At 38.4% G+C, this 21,296-nt stretch overlaps 1 protein-coding gene across 4 annotated transcripts in view; it reads left to right on the forward strand.

Moving 5' to 3' along the window:
* Positions 1 to 21,296, forward strand: part of LOC131678404 (pseudouridylate synthase RPUSD2-like) — a 711,893-nt gene that overhangs the window by 91,651 nt on the left and 598,946 nt on the right. For 3 of the 4 annotated variants that reach the window (XM_058958551.1, XM_058958549.1, XM_058958550.1), the window contains exon 1: positions 8,513 to 9,382. The exons of the other annotated variant lie outside the window; for it this stretch is intronic. The gene's annotated coding sequence lies outside the window, so the exon portion shown is untranslated. Of the gene's footprint in view, positions 1 to 8,512; positions 9,383 to 21,296 lie in introns of those variants that run through there. 4 annotated transcript variants of the gene reach the window in all.

Below are 21,296 nucleotides of genomic sequence, written 5' to 3' on the forward strand. Positions count from 1 at the left end.
TGCTCTCCCTTGAGTACTATGGCTCTAAATATTGAAAAATATACTTCACCTTCCAGTCCCTTGCTAATTAAATGCCGAAAAAACTGTTGACAAATTAACTCAATAGGTCGTTAACAAAAATGGTTAACAAAAAAAAATGGTAAAAATGAAACATCGAGATTTGATGTAATCTCGAAAAAAAATCGAGGGAAATTGACTTTTTTGGACATTAGCACATTTTTGCCTTTCTTATATAGAAAGGTTATGGAATCACTCTGAACATCGTGAACTTAATCTTGGCAGAGATAGGTTTTCTGTATTTTAACAGGGGCGTAGCTGGGGGTATGCGGTGAGGGGTTGACTTTCCCCCACATTACACCACTGGTCCTTAAACCTCCCTTCCCCCATCAATTCACCCATCATCAAGTCCCAATCAAGCACCCTAGAAGATCCCCCTCAAACGAACATCCCATCCTTTCTCTTCAGACTCATCCCTCTCTCATCCCAATCACCATGATAGGTAGCGGGATGGTTCGGTTGTGAGTTATTCATCCCCTTCACACACATACCCTGACATGATAAAATAAGTTAGCCAAAAGACAACATTGAGCTAATGCTGATTAAGCTAATTAAATATTATATATTTTTGTTTCAAGCAGTGGCGAATCCAGAATAAAATTTCCAAGTGGGTCTGAAATTTCGATTTTGAAATGAACACATTACGTAGTGCGCAATAACCGCATTTAATAAAAATCAGTGAAAAATTTGGTTTAAAATCATATTGAGTTTGACACTACTTCAAAATTCAAACTAATTTAAAATTCCTTAACAAGTTGAAAATTTTCGGCGGGGTTCAGACCCCCGGACCCTCCTATTGGATTCGCCACTGGTTTCAAGTCCTTCAGCGTCGACACATAGCATTTCAAGTTCGTGGCTATCGATCCATTGAACGTATGTGCAAATCGTACTGAATATAAACACTTCCACCATTCTATTGAACATAACCAGCTATGGAATCGTAGTTTGAAAAAATGAGAAAGGCGCAATTGCATCACTGCGTGGATTTAAACAGGATTTCAACTTTATTTTGGCACCAAGGCCCTCCCCTAGGTTGACGGGTTTGACGGTATTGCAAACATCTTAAGGCATATTTATGACTAAGTTTTAAAGAATCTGACAGACAATTGCTTTAAGTTGGTTATTGAATTACACCTCGATAGTGGTGCATCGAGGAGACCGTGTTTTTGTGTTTTTTTCATACACTGCACCAGCCCAAACTAACGGTCAATCAACGGCCTGTGCTCACTAGCGTGGCCAACTGGCGGGTCGACGTGGATTGACTATTGCTATGTGCCGTGTTTTCAAACATTGTTCCACAGTTTAATGGCAGTGTGTCGATTTATTGGTCGACTCCGTCAACGTGCGCAGGCGCATTAACAAAATATAACAGTTGAACCCAATTTGTTATGCTGTGTTGTAATAATTGTAATTTTTAGTACTAGTGTACAATTGGGTAGTAGTCGTATGTCTATCTGTGTATGTGTTCGTCTGAGCTTTTGTGACAGGGAAAGGTTGCAGAACTGGCGTATATGATAGAAACGTGGGTTATTCTTCTTGGGATTCGTTGGTCACTTTTTACCGGTGTTCAATTCGTGTATTCGATTAGATTCATTCGGGAAGATCGGATTGCCTAAAATAAGCCACGATCCATTTTCTGACGCACGTGAATCATCAATTCCCGGTCAGCATCGAATGAAAAAGTTCTAATAGAATGCAGTTATTAATGGTAAATAAGTATCATTTGCTGGCATTTAGATGAGTTCAATGAGTTTCACTGCATGTGACACGTGTTCTTTTCTTCTACTTCATGAGTCTGTTTTATGTACTTCTCGTAGTTTGTTTTTTCACTACTCATGTATACCAAAAATAATATTGATCAATTTATAGTTTTCTATTCAATTTCTTTCCTTTTTCATTTATTCGGCATGTTGTTTTTCTTTTTATTTCAATACCTTAAATTAAATTCATACTTACACTCACTATCGGTTTAGGGACAAAATGTCGAGAGACAAAAGGTCAAATAGACAAAGAGTCGAAAGAAAAATGACCGTGAGGACATAAGGTCGAAAGGACAATAGGTCGAAAGGACAAAAGGTCGAAACTCACAAAGGTCGAAAGTGACAAAAGGTCGAAGAAACAAATGGTCGAAAGTACAAATATTGAAAGGCAACGTAAGGAATAGTCTCTCTTCTCTACTCGCACAGAGCAGTAGAAGAAATATAGGCATCATTGAAGCATGCAAACAATTCTGGAGAAAATTTAGAATAGGCCGTAAGTAACATTGAGAGCCTCTCTTTGTTTACTTTCTCTTTCGATTATTGCGACGTCATTACAACACTTTGCACTAATTTTCCAGTACATATCGAAAGCCGACGGTTTTTCCTAGAATATTATGCAAAGAGTAGAGTAGTATATGTTGAAATGACCGAGTAATGAACAGAAGAGAATCACTCACTGTTACTTACGTCCTATTCTAAATTTTCTCTAGAATGTACCTATCGCTTGTTCTTTATTCAGTGCTTCTACCTACCGTGTGAAAAAGTGATGAGTATCGACACACAACAAAAGCAAGCGCCACTGCGGACTAACTGTGTTGCTATTAACTTTTCCAAATGTCCCGTTAGACCGTTAGAGTTATTCGGGAAGTGGAACAATTATTAAAAGTGCAGATGGAGCTCAATATGGCAGAAGTTAACATCCTTGTATGTATCCTTCAACTGCATCATATTTCACATCAAGTGCTAATTATGTTCAAGGGCATTTCCCAAGCGGAGTCATAGGTTTCGTGAAACAAGTTGCAGCAGTTGGCAACGTTAAAATCAGCATCTCCGTATATATTGACAATGACTCTATAGAAGTTCGCTTCCATGACTTATCCCCACGCATCACTGACATCGTGATTATAAAATACATGTCAAGATACGGAGAAGCGGACTCTGTCACAGTATCAACGTGGAGGAACTTCTTCCCAGGTGTTTCAAATGGTGTGGTTTTATTGTGGTGAAAATGCATCCGATTAAACCAATCCCTTCGACTGCAAAACCAATATCTACGGATCAGACAGGAACAATATTTGCTTAACAACAACTATGCCCAATATCCCCAAGCCAACAACCAGTACCCCCTACAAAGAAGCCAATGTCGAGGAGGACAGATTCACAATAACGATAACAATAATAACAAGAAACAAAAAAGAGCAATCGACCATGAACATCAAGAAAGTAGTACCGATGACGAGGAGACTGACGAGATCCACAGTGCAGTGCACCGAACAAAGCCGCTTCACCACAAAGGAAGAAGATATCAATACGCAGCAGTAAACTGTTTCAAGCATACCTAACGACGATAGTGAAATTTAATTTTCTTTTCTTCAAAAAACGTAAGGGACAATAAGACTTTTTCACGCAGTCGCGCTAGTGCACTGAGTGCACGCTGCTTTGAAAATCTAACGAAATCGTTTTAGGGTACCAGCGGGTGTTCGTTCAGTGAGCCATTTACGCGACTTCCGGAGGGTTAACTTAGATTTTTGATTAGAAGCATAACTGAGGGCAAACAACCAAGACGATATTTTCTACTGTCTGTTGTTTTTCAATTGCAGTTAGTTAATAACCATGTATTTTTATTTGCTTAGTTCGTTACTGTCTTGTGTTAAAGTGGAGTAGACTATTCTCTTTTATTTTTGCCTTCCCTGGTTACTATTGACTGTCTGTTGTTCTGTTTTCACGGTTATTTGGGGCCTTTGAATTAGATCGGAAATCTGTGATAGCTGCTTTGTTGTCGTCGGTTATCCGTTTCACATGCAGCTTATTCGAATTATACTTTCTTCGGGTAGTGTTGCCTCTACTTAGAAACCTGCGCTGTGGTTGTCGTAGAACCAACTATGCGCATTGGCCATTTTTACATTTAAAAATAATCTGATTAAAGCTATGTTTTTGAAATTACTGAAAAGCTACGTCAAAAAAGAAAACGAAATAATCCGAGAAAGATGAAAAACTGCCACGAAGGCATTTGAAAACACTAGCCTCGAAGATTAAATCACATTATTGCTTTAATTCTTAAGCAAAATATATAACATACTTTTATTTTGTCATACTGATTTTAACTTTTACGTTAATGTTAAAAATACAATGAATTCTACCATGAACTTCAATTGTACTGTAATAAATTTCAAATTATAAAATTTAACAATTTAAATTTTTATCGATGTTTTTCCTTCTTTATAACACGAGCTGTTCTTTATGTGATGATTGATCTGCTAATTATATTCCTTTCTCAATGATGATTTACGATTTGGGATACAACGTCGGAAGCGGCGAGCGGAAACGATGGTGTGGTGTAATCACATTAGGCGGCAATGTTGATTTTTAATTTATTCATTATTTATTTACTTATTTATTTATTTAATTATTTGTTTATTAATACATTTAATTATTTATATATCCATTCATTTATATATTTATTTCATCACAACAATTACTCTCTTGCTTTAAAAATGATGAATTTACTATGATTGGTGTATGCAACATTTTTAATTCTATATTTAAAATTGCCAAAAAAATTTGTTCGCCATAGTATACTGAGAAAATGTTAATTCTAAATATATTACAAACTATTTTTCTAAGCTTAAATGATATTTTGAAAAATACAAATTCACCTTTGTTTGAACATTGCCAATCATTTTAATTTTATCTTTGATATTTGATTTTTCGTTCCTTGAAGGGTTTTTTTTTAAACATATTTGGTTTCTACTTTAAATTTATTCTACCTTTTGTCTTCCTACATTTGGTCTTTCGACCTTTTGTCTTTTGACCTTGTATCTTTCGACCTTTTACCTTTCGACCTTTCGTACTTTCGACCTTTTGTATTTTCGACCATTTGTCTTTCGACCTTCAGTCTCTTCGACCTTTTGTCATAGATTCTTCACTGACATGCACTGAGCCAAGAAATCTCGCAACTTATATTAAAAAAATCATATAGCTCATCATTGATGACAATTACATACATATTATGTATATCCGTTGAAAATCATGTGCAAATGATTATGGCACACCAATAATATTCACTGCTCAATACGATACATTATATGTGAAAAACGGGTGTCTGTGTTGTCAGATGAATGTTATGTGATATACACATACGAAAAAACTTGTCACTGTTTTCAAGATGGCAAATTTGATTGAACTACTACTAGCTGATCTAGATTTCTCGAAGTAATCCATTGCGTAGTTTTCGGATATATTTTCGAAACTAATAAACTTCTTTCAGTTAAAATCTATTAACAAAAACCAATAGCTATTATTAATATTCCACGTAAAATGTATGTGATTGTTCCAATGGATATAATCGTGAGCATATCAGGAATCTCTATGTGATATGCACTTGAGAATTATGTGAAAAGTTGCATGTGTATGTGTCTTTTCAAATAAATTTTACATGATTTCTGCGTTCAGTCCAATAAATTGCATATTCTCGCATACAGACCCAAAATTTCTCTCATTCAAAACGTACGAACGCTTGTGGCCTTCGCAATAACACAAACCTGGTCACATACTACACATACTTACGTCCACGATCTCGCTAACATTAAAACATTTCGGTGATTAAGTGAACGTTATAGAACTTATCAATTTACAAACGCGGTCTCAAGCATTAACCCACTGCACGCGCAATCATGAATCAATCACATCTGCAAGTCTCTATCCTCATAGCAACCTAGACTAATGCCTGCAGGTGAACCAAACAAAAAATTACGCTCATATCAACTAAACAACACGTTCCATGCTGACATGAACAGGGACTCTAGTGATATGGAAGAACTTACTTTCTTCTTGCATTTGAACCGTACCCTGAAAATTAAGTATCAGGTTTACGGTCCGCGCAATCGTCTAAAAATACACTCGAATATGCGAATGAACACGCGGTTATAAAATCGAATTTATACACGCGAAGTCACATACACGCGACAAACACGTTTACATACAAATGCTTGAGTCCTTCGCGATCATCCACGCAACCTACATCCACGATCTCGCAAATATGGCAACATCCCGGTGATAAGGTGAACGTTTCAGCACTTATAAATTTTCAAACGCGGTCTCAAGAATGAAATTACAAACGCTCGCGCGATCTATACTCTATATCTCTATACTCGGTACCGGTAGTTTAGGTCCATTCCTTCAATTGGACAAATTAAAAAATATCCACTAGACAACACGCGACATGACCGGGCACTCTAGTGATATGGGATAACAACTCACTCCCTGACACAATATGAACCGTTTACCGATAACTAAAAATAAAAATGACGATCCGTGTGACTAATCTAATAACACACGCGAATATGTGAATGTTCTCACGGTTACAAAATTGAATTTGTATACGCGAAATCACATACACGCGAGCACATACGAACGCTTTATCCTTTAGCGATCATCCACGCACACCTACGCTCGCAATCGCACAAATTTGGTAACACCCCGGTGATAAGGTGAACTATGTTACAAACGCGGTCTCAAACGCGAACCCACAAATGCCCGTATTTGGTCGATTATGAACCAGTCACATTCGGAAATCTTTACCCTGCGTCTTAGCAACTTAGGTCCATACATTCAGTTGGTCCAATCAAAAATAACGCTCATATCCACTAGACAACGCACTTTCTTCTGAATCGTACACCGAAAATTAAGTATCAGATTCGCGGTCCGCGCGCGATATTCCAAGAAGACATGCGAATATACGAAAGTACACACGGTTATAAAAAGAAATTACACACGCGAAGTTACACGTTACACGTTAGCACATGCGACATACAAACGCACACGTGGTGGAACAAGTTAACGTAAAAATGCTCGATCCCTTCACGATATCGCATGCGATCGCGAAGTCCCACTTATCTGAACCGTGAATAGCACATTCAGAATCGCTGAAATTGGCCTTATGCAGTGTTTCATTGGGTGACATTTTCCGTCTCGTCTGCAATTGTAGTCTATGATTCTGACAGGGAGTCCTTCCGAGAACCTAGCTCTACGGCTCCAATAGCACAATTTTCGAAAAAAATTTCCTTTGTTGCAACAATATCCCTTATGATTAGGAGCAAGTGAAGACCATCGTCATCTCAAAGCCAGGAATAACAGCCACCGATCACCACTCGTATAGGCCGATTGCAGTGTTATTTTGTATCAGGGAGTTGTTCGACGATACACAATTTAACTTCCGTAAAGGCAAAGAGGCGAACGATTTCCTTACGCCGTTTTCAACAGAAATTCGAATGGTCTTGGCTAATAAAGAGCAAATGGCATCAGTTTTAGCTCAGTAGGGGCTTTTGGTTCAGTTTCTATCAACGTTCTCTCAGGGAAACTGCTCCGTCATGATCTTTCACCGATATTAAACAACTTTTAGCTAAACTTATTTTGTGAAAGGCATATGAATTTTTCGGATAGGGATTTATGTACATCGCAATTTAGTTACATTGGTCTTCCCCAGGGCCCACGTTTATAATGTCGGAAATAGATATGTTGAAAATAAATCCGAGTTTTTCACAGGTCATTTTTTGGAAAAGCTAGCTTTGACTTGTTGCCAAACTTTATTTCAAACTGGGGTTAGTAGTTATATGAAAGTTAAGGAAGAGACAGGCATCCTGGAGTTTAGAAGAAAAAAGATCTCGGCGATGCGCGTCAAGAAACGGAGATATTTGGAAAAGGACAATCGAAATGTATCCCACTATTCCACTGACTAGGATCTGATCCTACGAAAATAAATCCGCGTGTTGACACCCAGATTAATTTCGTAGGATAAAATTTCCGTTCTTTTCAAACTTCTAATTTTACTCACAAAATGGCGCAAAAGTTTTCTTCATATTGAATGAAACAAATTCAAGTCGTGAATTGAGTTCATGAATATTGTTCTTATCTCTTCTGTTTTCATAAAACAAGAATCTTAAATATTTCACTAAATGTAGACTGTTGGTTATTTTTTGATATAAGACGCTCGTTTCTAAGACCATTACTATTTCATCTGCACTCCCAGCAACCCACTGAGTTCCACCCGCATCTGCTTCAAGTGTAAACCCGTTCGCTCAATTTTCCTACCTTACACTCACGTTTGTTTTCATTTGCCTTTATCCACGCGATTCGTAATCAACTACGAGAATTGAGCAACTCTCACACCTACTCGTCTGCTGTTTGCTCTCACGCCTCCGATGGCCATTCGCTGGTTGCCGGACAAGACAACAACGTGCTTTGCTGGTGCAAAAAATATGTCAGCCCGCGTGAGAGCGAGAGTGTTTCGCACGCCGCCGTCGCCGCCGTCGTAAAAGCAGAACCCAGCTGAGCGAGCATAACAACAACCCGAACCGCATATGTTTATCACCCGAGCTCGCCTTCGTGCGTCTGTTTTGGGAGCCTTCGTGTACAGTGTCTGCTCATATTATCCGATCGTGCTTCGGGAAAATGTTTCAGTCAATCGCGACCCGTTGCTTATGTCTGATGTGGAACTGTCGAACCAGTATCTCTTGGTCCACGTTCGTCTTCGGTCGGTAGAGCAATTTTCCCGGTGAGGTTTTCCCAACTCAGTTCTAAGCCAGCGCCAACTTTTGGCTACAGCTAGTTCAGTAGGACAACAGAAGCAAGAGAAAGGCGGTTTCTCAAATCAGTTTCGGTAGCTTTCTGGTTTTCCACCTCACCGTGCACCGGTGTGCGGGTGTGTGTGTATGTTGATGTGTGTTTGTACGAAAAGCAAGGACAATAAAAGTGGGCTAGGAAAATATCCTTTGGAAGGCGCGTGTGAGTTCTGAATCGCAATAAACTGGCCTCCGAAGAGGGTGGTGCGATGTGGCTTAATTGACGACCTCCTCCCAAAGGTTAAGTCTCATATGTTCTGTGCTGTGCTGTGTTGTCCTAGTGCGGGTTTCCGGTGAGCTAAAGCCCCCTCCGTCTGCAGTGTGTAAATGAAAGGTTAATCCTGTGGTGGTGGGGAAAAGAAACCATCAGAAACAACGCCGCACAAGTGTTCTTTGATCCTTTGAAGCGTCGCGACGTCCCTCGGTGGAAGCAGCACGTGTTTGCAGTGGGTTCGAGTCCTGTTTGAGAACAATACAACTGCTGCCACCATCACCAGCAGTCAGTCTCTGCCCGATGGGTGTGTGAGCTTGTGAAACTGTGTGTACGATCAGTGCGGGATTGTGGAAAGTGGCAAAACGAGCAAAGTAATAATAACAGAAGAACCGTCTGCCGATGTCAGCTGAATACAACAACAACAACAACAAACGTTGAATGACAGGAGCCTTGTGGCAAGCGTCGTGGGACAAAGCTAATCATCGGTGCAAATCAGGAGGATAAGCTGAAAAGTGTGTATTATCAGTAGTTTAGTGTCTTTTCGCTAGCCTGTTGTTGGTTCTTGCGGAGGTTTTTGACCGCCAAGGGGGGGGGGGGGGGGTCGGCTATGTTATATGGGTGCTATTTTTGGTCGGTGTGTTTTCCTTATAATCTCAGCTCACTCGCATGGTGGGGCGGAGCCGCGACAGAGAAAGACAGTTGGTGACATTGAGCACACCGAGAGCGAACCACACGAGCTCCTCCATGTCGGCGGGTTTCCCTTTCGACATTTTCACCGTGATTTTTGTGGTGGTTTTCACGAGGCAAAAAATAGCGAACCATGTGACGACAGTCAGTTTTTCTAAACGTGCTCTTCTGTTGTTGTAAAAATTGTTTGAATGGCCCGTGTGCGTTTGTGTGTGTGAGCGCATGAAGGTGTATGCATCAAAAATCTGAAACGCTGGAAAATCCGATAATGAGAATAGCAGGGGCGAGATGTGTAAAGTATGGGAGAAAAATTACATAATGTTCGTTCGCATTCGGGAGCGGTTAGCTGCCTGGGAGGGAACAAACGGTACGTTACAGTAACGGTCGGGGGAAAAAGAACGGCGCTAGAAAATACGTCAGCATTCCGACAGGCCGCAATGATGGTACGCACGGGACGGCGGAAAAACTGTTCAGAAATGGAACGGCTGTAGCGTGAAGCACCCGAGAGAGGCTTTTTCAAACGCGTTGAACAACGTTTTGAGACGATTCGTAGTAGATAATGATGATGGGTTGGTTTGACGCGGATTTTGCGGATCCACTCTCCCGCCGCCCTCTAAACTGCGAGTGGATTGTGTTTATGAGCGAAGGACTGTTTTTTCGTGTGCTTAGCCCTGTCAGTTGGTGACACCGCTGCTGATACTTGGCGGGGTTCAAGCAGACGACCTTGGAAGTGCTTCCGAATGAGAGTGGAATAGGTAGAGGAAAGCGAATCTTGGAAACTCGCGTACTCTGCCTGCCGGCGCAGTGCGTTGAGTTTAAGTGGAAGTGGTGCTTGTGGAGGGTGCTTTGAAGTCTAAACTGCGTGCTAAAGTTGGGTATGATCAGTACCTAACTGTGACAGAGCACGTTGAATAATTGGCTCTAGCCATTGCCGGCACCGAAGGAGATATATTATTTTTTGAGGTATCTTCTTTTGGATATATTATGAGATATGAAATTGGTTTTTTGATCAAAACGTTCATTTAACACGGCGTTTGAGAGAACGTCGGAGTTTGGATATTAAATTTTTGTTGTGCGCCTACAGTTGACTTGATTCCCTGTGTGCAACGTATGAGCTGTAGACGGCACGTGTTTCCACGAATTATGTTTGTTATTATTCCTAGAAGTAGGTCAGTGTTTTTTATGAATTTTATTCATATATTCATATTGAAATTCATAAATATTCCGTGGTCATTAGCAATTCCTTTTTTGAGATGAAATACTGTTACGTGTTCACCGTCAAGCCTAAAGAAATTGCTTAGAGTCCAAAATTATTTTCAACAAATTTATGCAAGTTGAGTTGGTAAAATGCAACACGATTGATTTCGAAAATCCGTTTGCGTTGTAATGTTATTTTGGCGGATTGCACACTAACTTCATCATGTTTCCCTGTTGATTATATAATAAGTTTTACGTAGGAAATGGTTATTGATGTGTACTTTTTAAAATTTCAAAAACACGATAGCAACCATTGCATTACCGACCAAGAAATACAATTTGTTCTTCCGGATAACTTGTGGTAACCTGTTGATCTGGCAGGGAATTTGCAGCTGTAGTCGAAAAACATCGATTTTCATGACAATCAACCAGAGTTTGAAATTGGCGACAAGCAGTTTATTGCTCATCTTTTTCTTCCATAGTAGGCATATCATTCATATGTCTGTTTGCGAAGGACAAAATTTGCAACCCTGCAACCTACAATAAAGGCTCGATTTTTTAGAAATATGGTACTTTCAAATGCGAGTATTTGCTTAATTTTACTTTCAATCGAATAATTTTCTAAGAATGAAACAAAGGTAATGTTATTTTCCGAAAACAACTAAAACAAATCATTCGTCGATATTTCGAAGGAATCCACGCACTTTTATGTTGATGTCACTCTCCAGCCGGCGCACACCCTCTTTAGTTATGGTCTTGGCCTGCTGATTCCACTAATTCTTCATCAGACCGATCACGCTGGAGACTGTGCTCTTCATCTTCAGTTTCCGCTTCATTATCGCCCAATACTACGCTATTGAACGGAGCTGGGGACAATTTGGTGGTCCACGGCTTTGCTCTTTTCAGATGAACTGGACTCCATTGTCGTATTATTATAGCTCGTCCTTGGTGTAATGCAAGCTGGCTAAGTCTGTCTAAAACGTAACTTGATGCTTGACGAAGGGTAACATCTCTTCTTTTACTTCCGAACTCTTAGTATTACCTGTCACTAAAACGCCTTTTCTTGCCACAGGAACAGATTCCTTGCCAAATCATATTTTTTTCGTGAATATGTCTGCGAAAAATTTGAGCCCTCGGAATTTGAATTTGACTATCGCATACGTTTCACCGTCAATCAAAACACATCCATCGACTTATGTCAGCACCTGGTCGAACAGCTTACGGACATGGATTCCGACCACTCTTTGTTGATCGAGGTTTCGGATGGGTTATTCACTTTCTCCATAATTTGTGTGATCTCCTCCTGAGTACAGCATTAAGCATTCTTTTTTCAGTCAAATTATATCAAAATGACCTTCAACCGCATTTGACGATATACGGTTACATTCCGAGGCTTGGTAACTTTTAGGGTTTCGGCAAGAGTCCATATTCTGATGTGACTACGACTTACCTTTCAATGCACAGCCATTTTGAAAATTTTCGGAAGAAATAGGAGGGAGTTTTTGAACGTTAATAGCTTTCATTGTACTGAACGGAATTAAAATAGATATTGTTTTGTTCGGCATGCAGTCATCTGGTATAATAAAACAGTAGCTGTCTATTTATCTGACGTTTCTGCTTATGTATTTTGCCTTCTTCCGGGAATCATAGGTGTCTGATTCCCGGAAGAAGGCAAAATACAAGAGCTGAAACGGTAGATAAATAGACAGCTATTGTTTTATTATTCCAGATGAATGCATACCGAACTAAATAATATCTAAAATTCAAATCAGTTGCCATGACCAACTACGAAGCAAGAAATTAAATTATGTTTGCACTAATCAGTTGGAAAATGTTGACCATTTTTGTATTAATTTCGAATTGTGTATGCATAATACAAAAACATTCGAAAGTGACAGAGCCGTCAATACGGCGCATCTAAGAGATCTAGCCGATTATTGGGAAGTTATAAAAGTTTCGCATACGTTCTTGTGCTACGTGCTTCATTCAACGTTCGCAAGTCGAATGAGAAACATGTAGATTGTAGGTGCACGGTTAGACGGAGCAGCAAGAAGAAACCAATCAGAATTTTCGTCGCCCGTAGATTACTATGCATATTATTTTGTGTATTCAGCTTTATTCTTCATTATAACGGATCACTTTTTATAACGAGTATGATTACACTGTGAAACAAAATAAAAAAATTGGGAGCAGAACGAAAAAAATGGCGAAAGTTTGGAAACCCATGGTGAAGAAATTTTTGAAAAATAACATCTTTTTGGTGAAAATGGACACTTTGGATCGAATTTTCCCAACGAACTGGGCTTGGGAGCAGAAGAGACTCAAATAATGATAGGGATCTAGAGTTCCAACTAAATCATTGCGAAGAACTTTTTGAAAAAATCGGAAGGGGACTTCACAGTGGACCAGTTCGTAGGGAAAATTCGATCAAAAATATCCATTTTCACCTAAAAGATGCCATTTTCCAAAAATTTCACAAAGCTTTGGTTTTAAGCTGTGAAGTCCCGTTTTTTCAGAAATTTCTTCACGGTGATTTAGTTGGAACCATAAATCACTGCTATCTTTTTATTTGTTCTGCTCCCAAGCCCAGTTCGTTAGGAAAATTCGATAAAAATTGTCCATTTTCACCTAAAAAGTGATATTTTTAAAAGCGGAACTTTGGTTTTAAACTGTGAAGTCCCGTTCCAATTTTTTTTCAAAAATTGCTTCGAGATGATCTAGTTGGGACCCTAAATCCCTGCCATCTTTTTATTTGTTCTGCTCCCAAGCCCAGTTCACTGGGAACATTTTTTGCAATCATAGGACATTACAATAAACTTTTCGATTTTCGAATTATTTTTCCAAAAAAATTCAAGTCCTTGGAACTCAAAAAAAAATGTTTTTAGCTGTTTTCGTTTGTTTTGACACTAGATGCTGATGTTTCATGCTATTTTTTGACATATTTCGACAAAAAAAATCGATTTTCAACATTTCATGTACTTCCTCCTTTGGATTTCATTGATATTTGCCCTGTAGAACCACCCTAGTTATCCATCAGGAATCAGGAATCAGAATATATTGGCTCAAATGGCACGTTCCCCGTACATAGTCGGGGATTTGTGCCTTGCCGTGTGTTTTCATCATTTCCTGAGCGGAAGGAAAGGACAAGGAGGTGTGGGGAAGTAGAATTGGAAGGGTGGGAAAATTAACAGCACAAAACAAAAATAAACAACAGGTAAGTTAAACTCACAAGTAGTTCAACTTGCCTGCGAATAAGCCTAAAGCTCTTTACCACATTGGATAAGAAACTTTAGTATGTCTCTGAGTTTCAGTCGACCAAACGTAAGAGATTTTTCGAAACCACTGGGCATGGTTGTGCCCAGTGGTTTCAACATTTTATGTACTTCCTTCTGTGGATTTGGATTTCATTGATATTTGCCCTGTAGAACCACCCTAGTTCTCCATACAAACTGCCCCGTTCCAATTTTTTTCAAAAATTTCTTCACCAGGTGTGTCCTGGGACCCCAAACTTTCGCCATTTTTTCGTTCTGCTCCCGGATCGTGTGTTGAACAGTGTTATCATTCTCAAATTACTCTCGTTACTACAACAATTTTAACCCAAAATATTTTGGGTTGCAACATTTCAAAATTACTCTGAAAGTTGGCAATATTTTCAATCAACAAGGCACAATTTGTTTAGTCCATTAATAAAAGATGTAAGTGTACATGAGAAGATTCCGAAAATATTCGAATAAATACCGTTGCAAGTTTATTTTGTTATCTTCAGTGACAACCCTGGATTTGTGGTGCTCGACGCACTGAACCGTACCAAATGAATAACGATTTTTGAGTTCGTAAATTTTTTTTTTCTATATCTACTATTACTGATCGCTAGCGGCTAGACATTTAATGAAAAAGTGCAAGAAACAAAAATGATTCCACGAAGAATACTCCAAATTTGTGAAATAGTTCACGTGAAAATTTCAAGTAGAAATATCAAAGGCACACAAAATAGATCGCAAATCGTGAACTAGGAATCATGAACTACTTCACGAATCCATAAATAATTTTTCATGATTTTGTGAACTATTTGACAACCACAAATGGTCAGACGTGACTACCGCACTAGGAATCATGAACCAGTTCAAGAATACATGAATAATATTTTATGGTTATGTGAACTATTTCACGAGCACGGGTATTGGATCTGGACTAATGTACTAGGAACAATGAATTAGTTCACGAGGATTTAATGCGTTCATGAATACAATTCGGTGTTTGATGGAATAGTTCACGAAAAAATATCCAGAATGTTTTGATTTTGTGATTTAAATCTATGAATAATATCATGAGCCAACCTTTGGTTTTATGAATAATGTTCATAAAGTTGTCAACGAGTTCACGTAAAGAAAATCGGTTTGGTAATGATATGGCGGAAACCGTGACTGAAGTTCACAAAACAAAAATAAATATTTCCACTAATAACAGCGTTAAGCGGGCGTTACTGAAGGGAAATTGAACATAATTATAAAAGACATGATTTTTGTTCGTGGTGCTGTTTTTGCAACGTGAAGGCGTGATTGTTCCAGAATACATGGCACTTTATTCCCGATTTTTAAAACATTTTTTTCTCCGTTTTCCACGTTCACGTGGAAGGATATAGGATAATGCTTCACTGTCTTATTGAAAGACCGACTATTCATCAAACTATTCCATAAATGTCGTTCAGTAGGACATTTAGAAGAACCGTCTAGTGATCTAATTCCAAAAGATCCTGACTTCTGCGGTATCAGACAAAAGGTTATGTCGCCGGGAAACTCTAAGCTTGCTCATATGACCCTATTCCACGCTTTTCGAAACTTTCTTCCTTCAATTCCTTGCTCTCCGTTGAGTACTATGGCTCTTAATATTAAAAAATATGCTTCACTTTCCAGTCCCTTGCTAATTAAATTCCGTTACAACAGTTAAAAAATTGACTCAATTGGTCGTTAACAAAAAATGGGAAAAAAGTATTGTTCCAGAGAACAGTAACTTTAAGATGGTTTTATGTACCCTAGGCCTTTCCACATTTTGAAAAAGTTTTGAAGTATACATAGGTCAGCTCAGATTTTTGTTCTAGGTGTGAATTTAAAAATTTTCGCCAAAAAAGACATACTTTGGACGTGATTTAGAGGTGTCTCCAATCAAAAATCGTATTTTTGCTATGTTTCCATAGGAAGATCACTTACACTCTAATTTAATAGACATTGTTCCCCTAGAGCAGCAGAAGGTGTTGTCGTGAACAAATCAGTCATCGCAATCAAGACCATCCTCTGTAAATGGTTTAACTTTGAATAAATCGTCGTGGCTTCTGCCTTCTGCCACCACACAAGACACCCTTATGTCAGTATTGGTCTAACAATTGTTGTGTAGATCCACTGGATGTACTTGGGTTTGAGTCCCTTAGATTTGCCGAAAGCTTGTCTATATTGATGCAAGCTCTTTAGATTCTGAAAGTGAAAGTGAGCCTTAACGATGAGCACCGATGTCGGTTGCTAAGTATTGCGTGTATTCAGTTCGTAATATACAAAGATACTCCAGGACCTCGCGATGCTTCTAAAATGAATTCGAATGATACGTTTTCAAAAGCACCAAACTCTTTAACTTGATTGATTTTGCAAAAAGCTTTTCCAATGTCGCAGATCATGCATATTTTGGGTGAAAATCCTTTAGATTTCAAAGAATTTATATGTGCTGCAAAGGAAAACTTTAGGCACATTCTGTCAAACTCAAGTTCTACCAAACTGAAGTTCTATCAAAGTAAAGTTCTGCAAACATCAGGGATATTTTCCAACCTACAAGAAAACCTGGCGAGAAATCTTAAGAATTTCTGGAACATTCTCGAAGCTTCATGAAAAATCTTTTGAACGACAGAGACATTTTATACATATGTGCTGCATTATTTGAGGGATTCACAGCGAATTCCATGAAAATTCTATGAAAGATAGTCATATAACTCTGCTTCAAAAATATTCTTAGTGATGTTCAATATATTCCAGCTAGATCTTTCAAATCGAATACCATTCGTAGTAAATTTATATTTTAAATTTATATAATTTATAATATTCAAACACCTTTTCAGTATATACTAACCTCGTAGTAAAGAAAAGCTTTTTGGAAAAAATGGCTTTAAATAACCGTCCACAAACAGTAAATTATTGTTTAAAATCATTTAAGATAGATACTAGATATCTTTGATCAAGTAAGTTCTAAATATTTTTCGAAGTCTCACTCTGGTCCGGCTGTTGAGAAGGTGAAACGTTCATCTCAAAAGCCAGTGATTCGTAACCTGGGGTCCGTGGACCCCTAGGGGGCCGCGAAGTCGTTGCTGGCGGTCCGCGAAGAAAAATATATTTTCCGAGTGCATATCAAAATTTCAAGTCTTGTTTCCTAACAAACTGAAAATTGGTGTTCATCCGTGGGAGTCCGTAGAACCCGGAGTGATTTCTAAGGGGTTCGTGGGACAAACAAGATTGAGAACCGCTATCATAAGCGATTCGTTGTATGTTTAAACCCCAGTCAGGAAGAATTCTTTGAAGGTGAAGCTTTGCAGCGGACCGTAGTACCAAGGCAGTTTGCATCAACTAGCATTAGCATAAAAGATCGCCGGTGAGTTGCTACTCCGTTATTGGCCAGAACCAATTAAGGTAGCAAAATGTTGTTTGAATCAACATGCTTGAGAATAATTATCTGATCCATACCGATGCATGTTCATCAAAACCGATGCCGGGCTCGTTTGAATGCAGATATTTTGGGGAGGGAAGGAAGTTAGTCCAATAGTTATCCCTGCTAAAAAAGGGAGGTAGAGGGAAAATTGTGCAGACATTTTATCATGTAATAGCTGCTCTGGGCAGTCGGCTGCTGAGAACTTGACAGCTATATCGTTTATTAATTTCAAAATTCCCGATTTCCGAAATTAGCAAGAAAGCTCTATATAGCTGACTATGGGGAGTGTAATACTGTATTTATTCGAATATTGTTCAAACTGCGAGCCATCTATTAATTTTTCAGGTTATGTATCCCGTTGAAACACGAGAATGATTGAGCAATTAATTAGAATATTTATTCTACTGTTAAATGTCTATCTCACGAGAATTTTCTTCACTGTCTCGTAACATTAATTTACTCTGCGCAGTACAACATCTTTATCCAAATTCGAATCACCTTTTTCACTTTTGGCGGCTTATCAGAGATCAAAATTGATTATTTTTATCGGAGCAGTACAAAAACTTGTTCGTCGCCATTTCAGTGTTGCTATAAGCCTTCTTTTACATCATTGTATTTGCTAAAAAGCTAATTCAAGACATTGTTGCGCTATAACTGGTACCGTGCTTTTTCAAATAAACAGATTTAATAAAAAAAATCATTGTCGCACATTTGGGGGGATCAATCGCACATTTAGGGGGATTAATCAGTGAAGATTCAGTACCAAAACGAAGGCTTTGTTGCTTTAATAAAATTGTTCAAAGATACCTAAACTAAACTAAGTAATTTTATTTCAAACATTAATTGCACAATTCTGATGGCAACGCACTATTTACCGGTCTGCTTACCAGATAGAAAATTTTGTCTGTTTATTATGTTACACAATTCTTCGATTTCAACAATCTTTAGCTGGTTAGAAGAGTTTGCTTTATTTTTTCTCGCTTGTAGTTGCGGTTTTCGTAGCTGCTTTCGAGTATATCTGACACCTAGTAATTTGATCTTCGTATGTCCATATCGTTTTCTGTGCTTAAACAGTGTCTTGCGCAAGTGTGATAAATGAAGGAATAACTTTGACGAAACGCATCCGAATTACTCAAAAGACGATGCGAATGCCTCAATAAAAAGCTTTATCTTTTTCAGAAAGGAATGCCTCCGTACTCACTTTTATTGTTTAATCAAAACTTTTACTTTTCAATTGTGGTGCCTGATTCAATTCAATTTATTAATGTCATATAACTCTGATACAACAAACGGAATTTGGCGTTTATCAGCCGTCGTGTGAGTGTGTGTGTCAATATTTAATTTTGAAGAAATTTAACGTAAAATTAGCAAAATTGTAAGGTTTTTGCGACAATATTAAATTGATACAAATGAACTTAGCAATAATTGTTATTATGACAGATAGCTGGCGTATTTTATTTGTGACGAAATATATAGCGAAAGCGATTGTAAACTGATGATCATATTATTAATTTTATTTTCTTAATTTTCTACTTAATTCATTGAAACCAAGAGGTTTTTATAATCACTTCAATTTCTAAACAGAAGAAAATATGAAACGTTAAGAAACAAACAAATCATCATTGGCCTAAACCGGTCTCAATAGCACGCCCTTAGTGGAAGAAAAATGTATTAAAGTTCAGTCTATTTTCTCACCTCGCACGGGATTAAAAATGAAATTTGAGCAAAGCCAGCTCAAGCAGAATATTTAATTACGATTAGATTAGCTCAAGCAGAAGATTTCATTGCGAAGAACAAAATGCAACATTACGTCGAATACAATAACATCTGAACCAAAGCGGGTTGACCCCCAAGTTGTGCTGGACACCGCAACCAATGCTTCACCGCCAAGAAAAAATGGTCTTAATACGCAGCAGCAAGCTGCGTCAGCAAGACCCGACAGACGGGTAGTAACTACTGTTATTTTTTTATTATCTACAGTGAGTTTCGGCAGTACAGTCAAAATTACAAATTGCGTCGGTTATTTCTCTATCCTAGCTAACGTTTCGACCCGTGGTTTAGGCCTTCTTCAGGACATATTTCTTATTTATACATCTTGTAAAAACATGCGAGATTCACGGCGCAACTATTCTAATGCTTTGAGCCACATCAAATAGAGAGAGAAACAAAAATTAAATAAATTGCCGGAAACTGATGAATTGTTTTAAAAATATTCGCTACCTTTCTCTGTAAAGAACTGGTTTCTTTCGTGGAGCAATGGGTAATTAACCTCCTGGTATGAGGGTACCTTTAAATAATGAATCTAATTTCCTTCCCAAAAAAATCTTTTCGACCTTGTACCAAATAATTCTGCACTTATTACTTGGCACACGATCCCAACTTCAATCAAGCCGGTCATTTGTGTCTTTTGTTTTTGTTTTTTTTCGATTACCAAAATCAGCATTACGAAACCCTCATCCATAGCGAATAAAACTCCAACGAACAAAAACGATGATGTACTGAAACCGCACTTTGTTAATCGTTAGGCGTCTGAGAAAAAATGTTTACCTTTCCATTGGAGGAACACATCTCCTCGGTATAATGTGACGCTTTGTCAAACGTAATGCAATCCTACATTTGTTGGTTTGAACTGAATCAAGTTTTGCCATCAAACTTCAATTTGGTTTGTTTTTGCTCGTTTGCTCGTCCTTTCCCCTTATACTCGCGAACAAAATCACGCTGAAGTTTTATAACTTTGCGGTTTACGATTAATGATTTTTTTTTTCGGGAGAATTGAAATGAATTCTAAGATTACTTCAATTTATTTATTTTTTCGTGAATGTGTTTTTGATTTGTGGTTTGAACGAAGTCACCTTGCGGTTAAAATACGTCAATTTTCTAGCCGTTAAGATGAATTGTCTTAACTGACCTGTTACTGCTGACTGGCTGATACCGCTTATGTTGCGATAAAACAGTACCTAAGTTTACATCTTCAAACCGTATTTTTGGATGCATTTTCGCGTTCGCGTTTCAAATGCAGCAATCGATACCGAGGTTCTGCTTTCTCGCCCATCGCGCTGATGCTTGAGTACATGCTACGCGTACTGCATGCCGGGCAGTGTGACGTGCTCAATAATTTCGCCTGACCGACCGCGGTAATGACGCAGAGTTAAAACACGTGAGTCAGCAGCAGCCGAGTTTGTGTCCGATCAGGTTGAGAGAGACAGCTCGCAGATTGGCAGCAGTTTGGCATTCGCTTTGCATAACTAGTTTTTTTGTGATATCCGATGCACCGCAATGGTTGAGATACTCATCTAATGGAGATTTTGATGGAGCTATGTCAGATAGAATTTTCATATTTTTCCAATAAACTTAAATTACTTTACTTTAGGAATCAAATTGATTATCGATTTCGGAAGAGTTTTATTATCGAATCCAAACGATTAATTTGGGGAATCGTACCGCATAGTAAGTCAGCTTGTTTTTTTTCCTAGTATACATAAACGAATATTAGATTTTATCATCGATGGAAAAACTTTCGTGAACACTCAAAGAATCAGTTATAGCAAACCGTGATGCAGATTTGCTCAGAAAAAGTTTACCTTCATGTCGTCTAATTGAATCGACTTCAGGAATCAAACTCGCTCGTTTCACCAGTTTGATGACGATGATGATGGTGATTCGTGATGGCACATATAAGAAAAAGTTCGCATGTTACCAACGAATTCCTCATGCTGCCAGCTTTCTCCGGCTATACACACGCTTATCATGTTTGTGTTTTGATATCCATTCCACCCCTTCGTTGGAACTTTACGCTATTTTTCTCGTGTGATCCTGAAATGACAGGGAGCGAGAGAGAGAGAACGAGAGAGAAAACTG

The sequence above is a fragment of the Topomyia yanbarensis genome, chromosome 2, assembly GCF_030247195.1.
Source record: "Topomyia yanbarensis strain Yona2022 chromosome 2, ASM3024719v1, whole genome shotgun sequence".
NCBI lineage: Eukaryota > Metazoa > Arthropoda > Insecta > Diptera > Culicidae > Topomyia > Topomyia yanbarensis.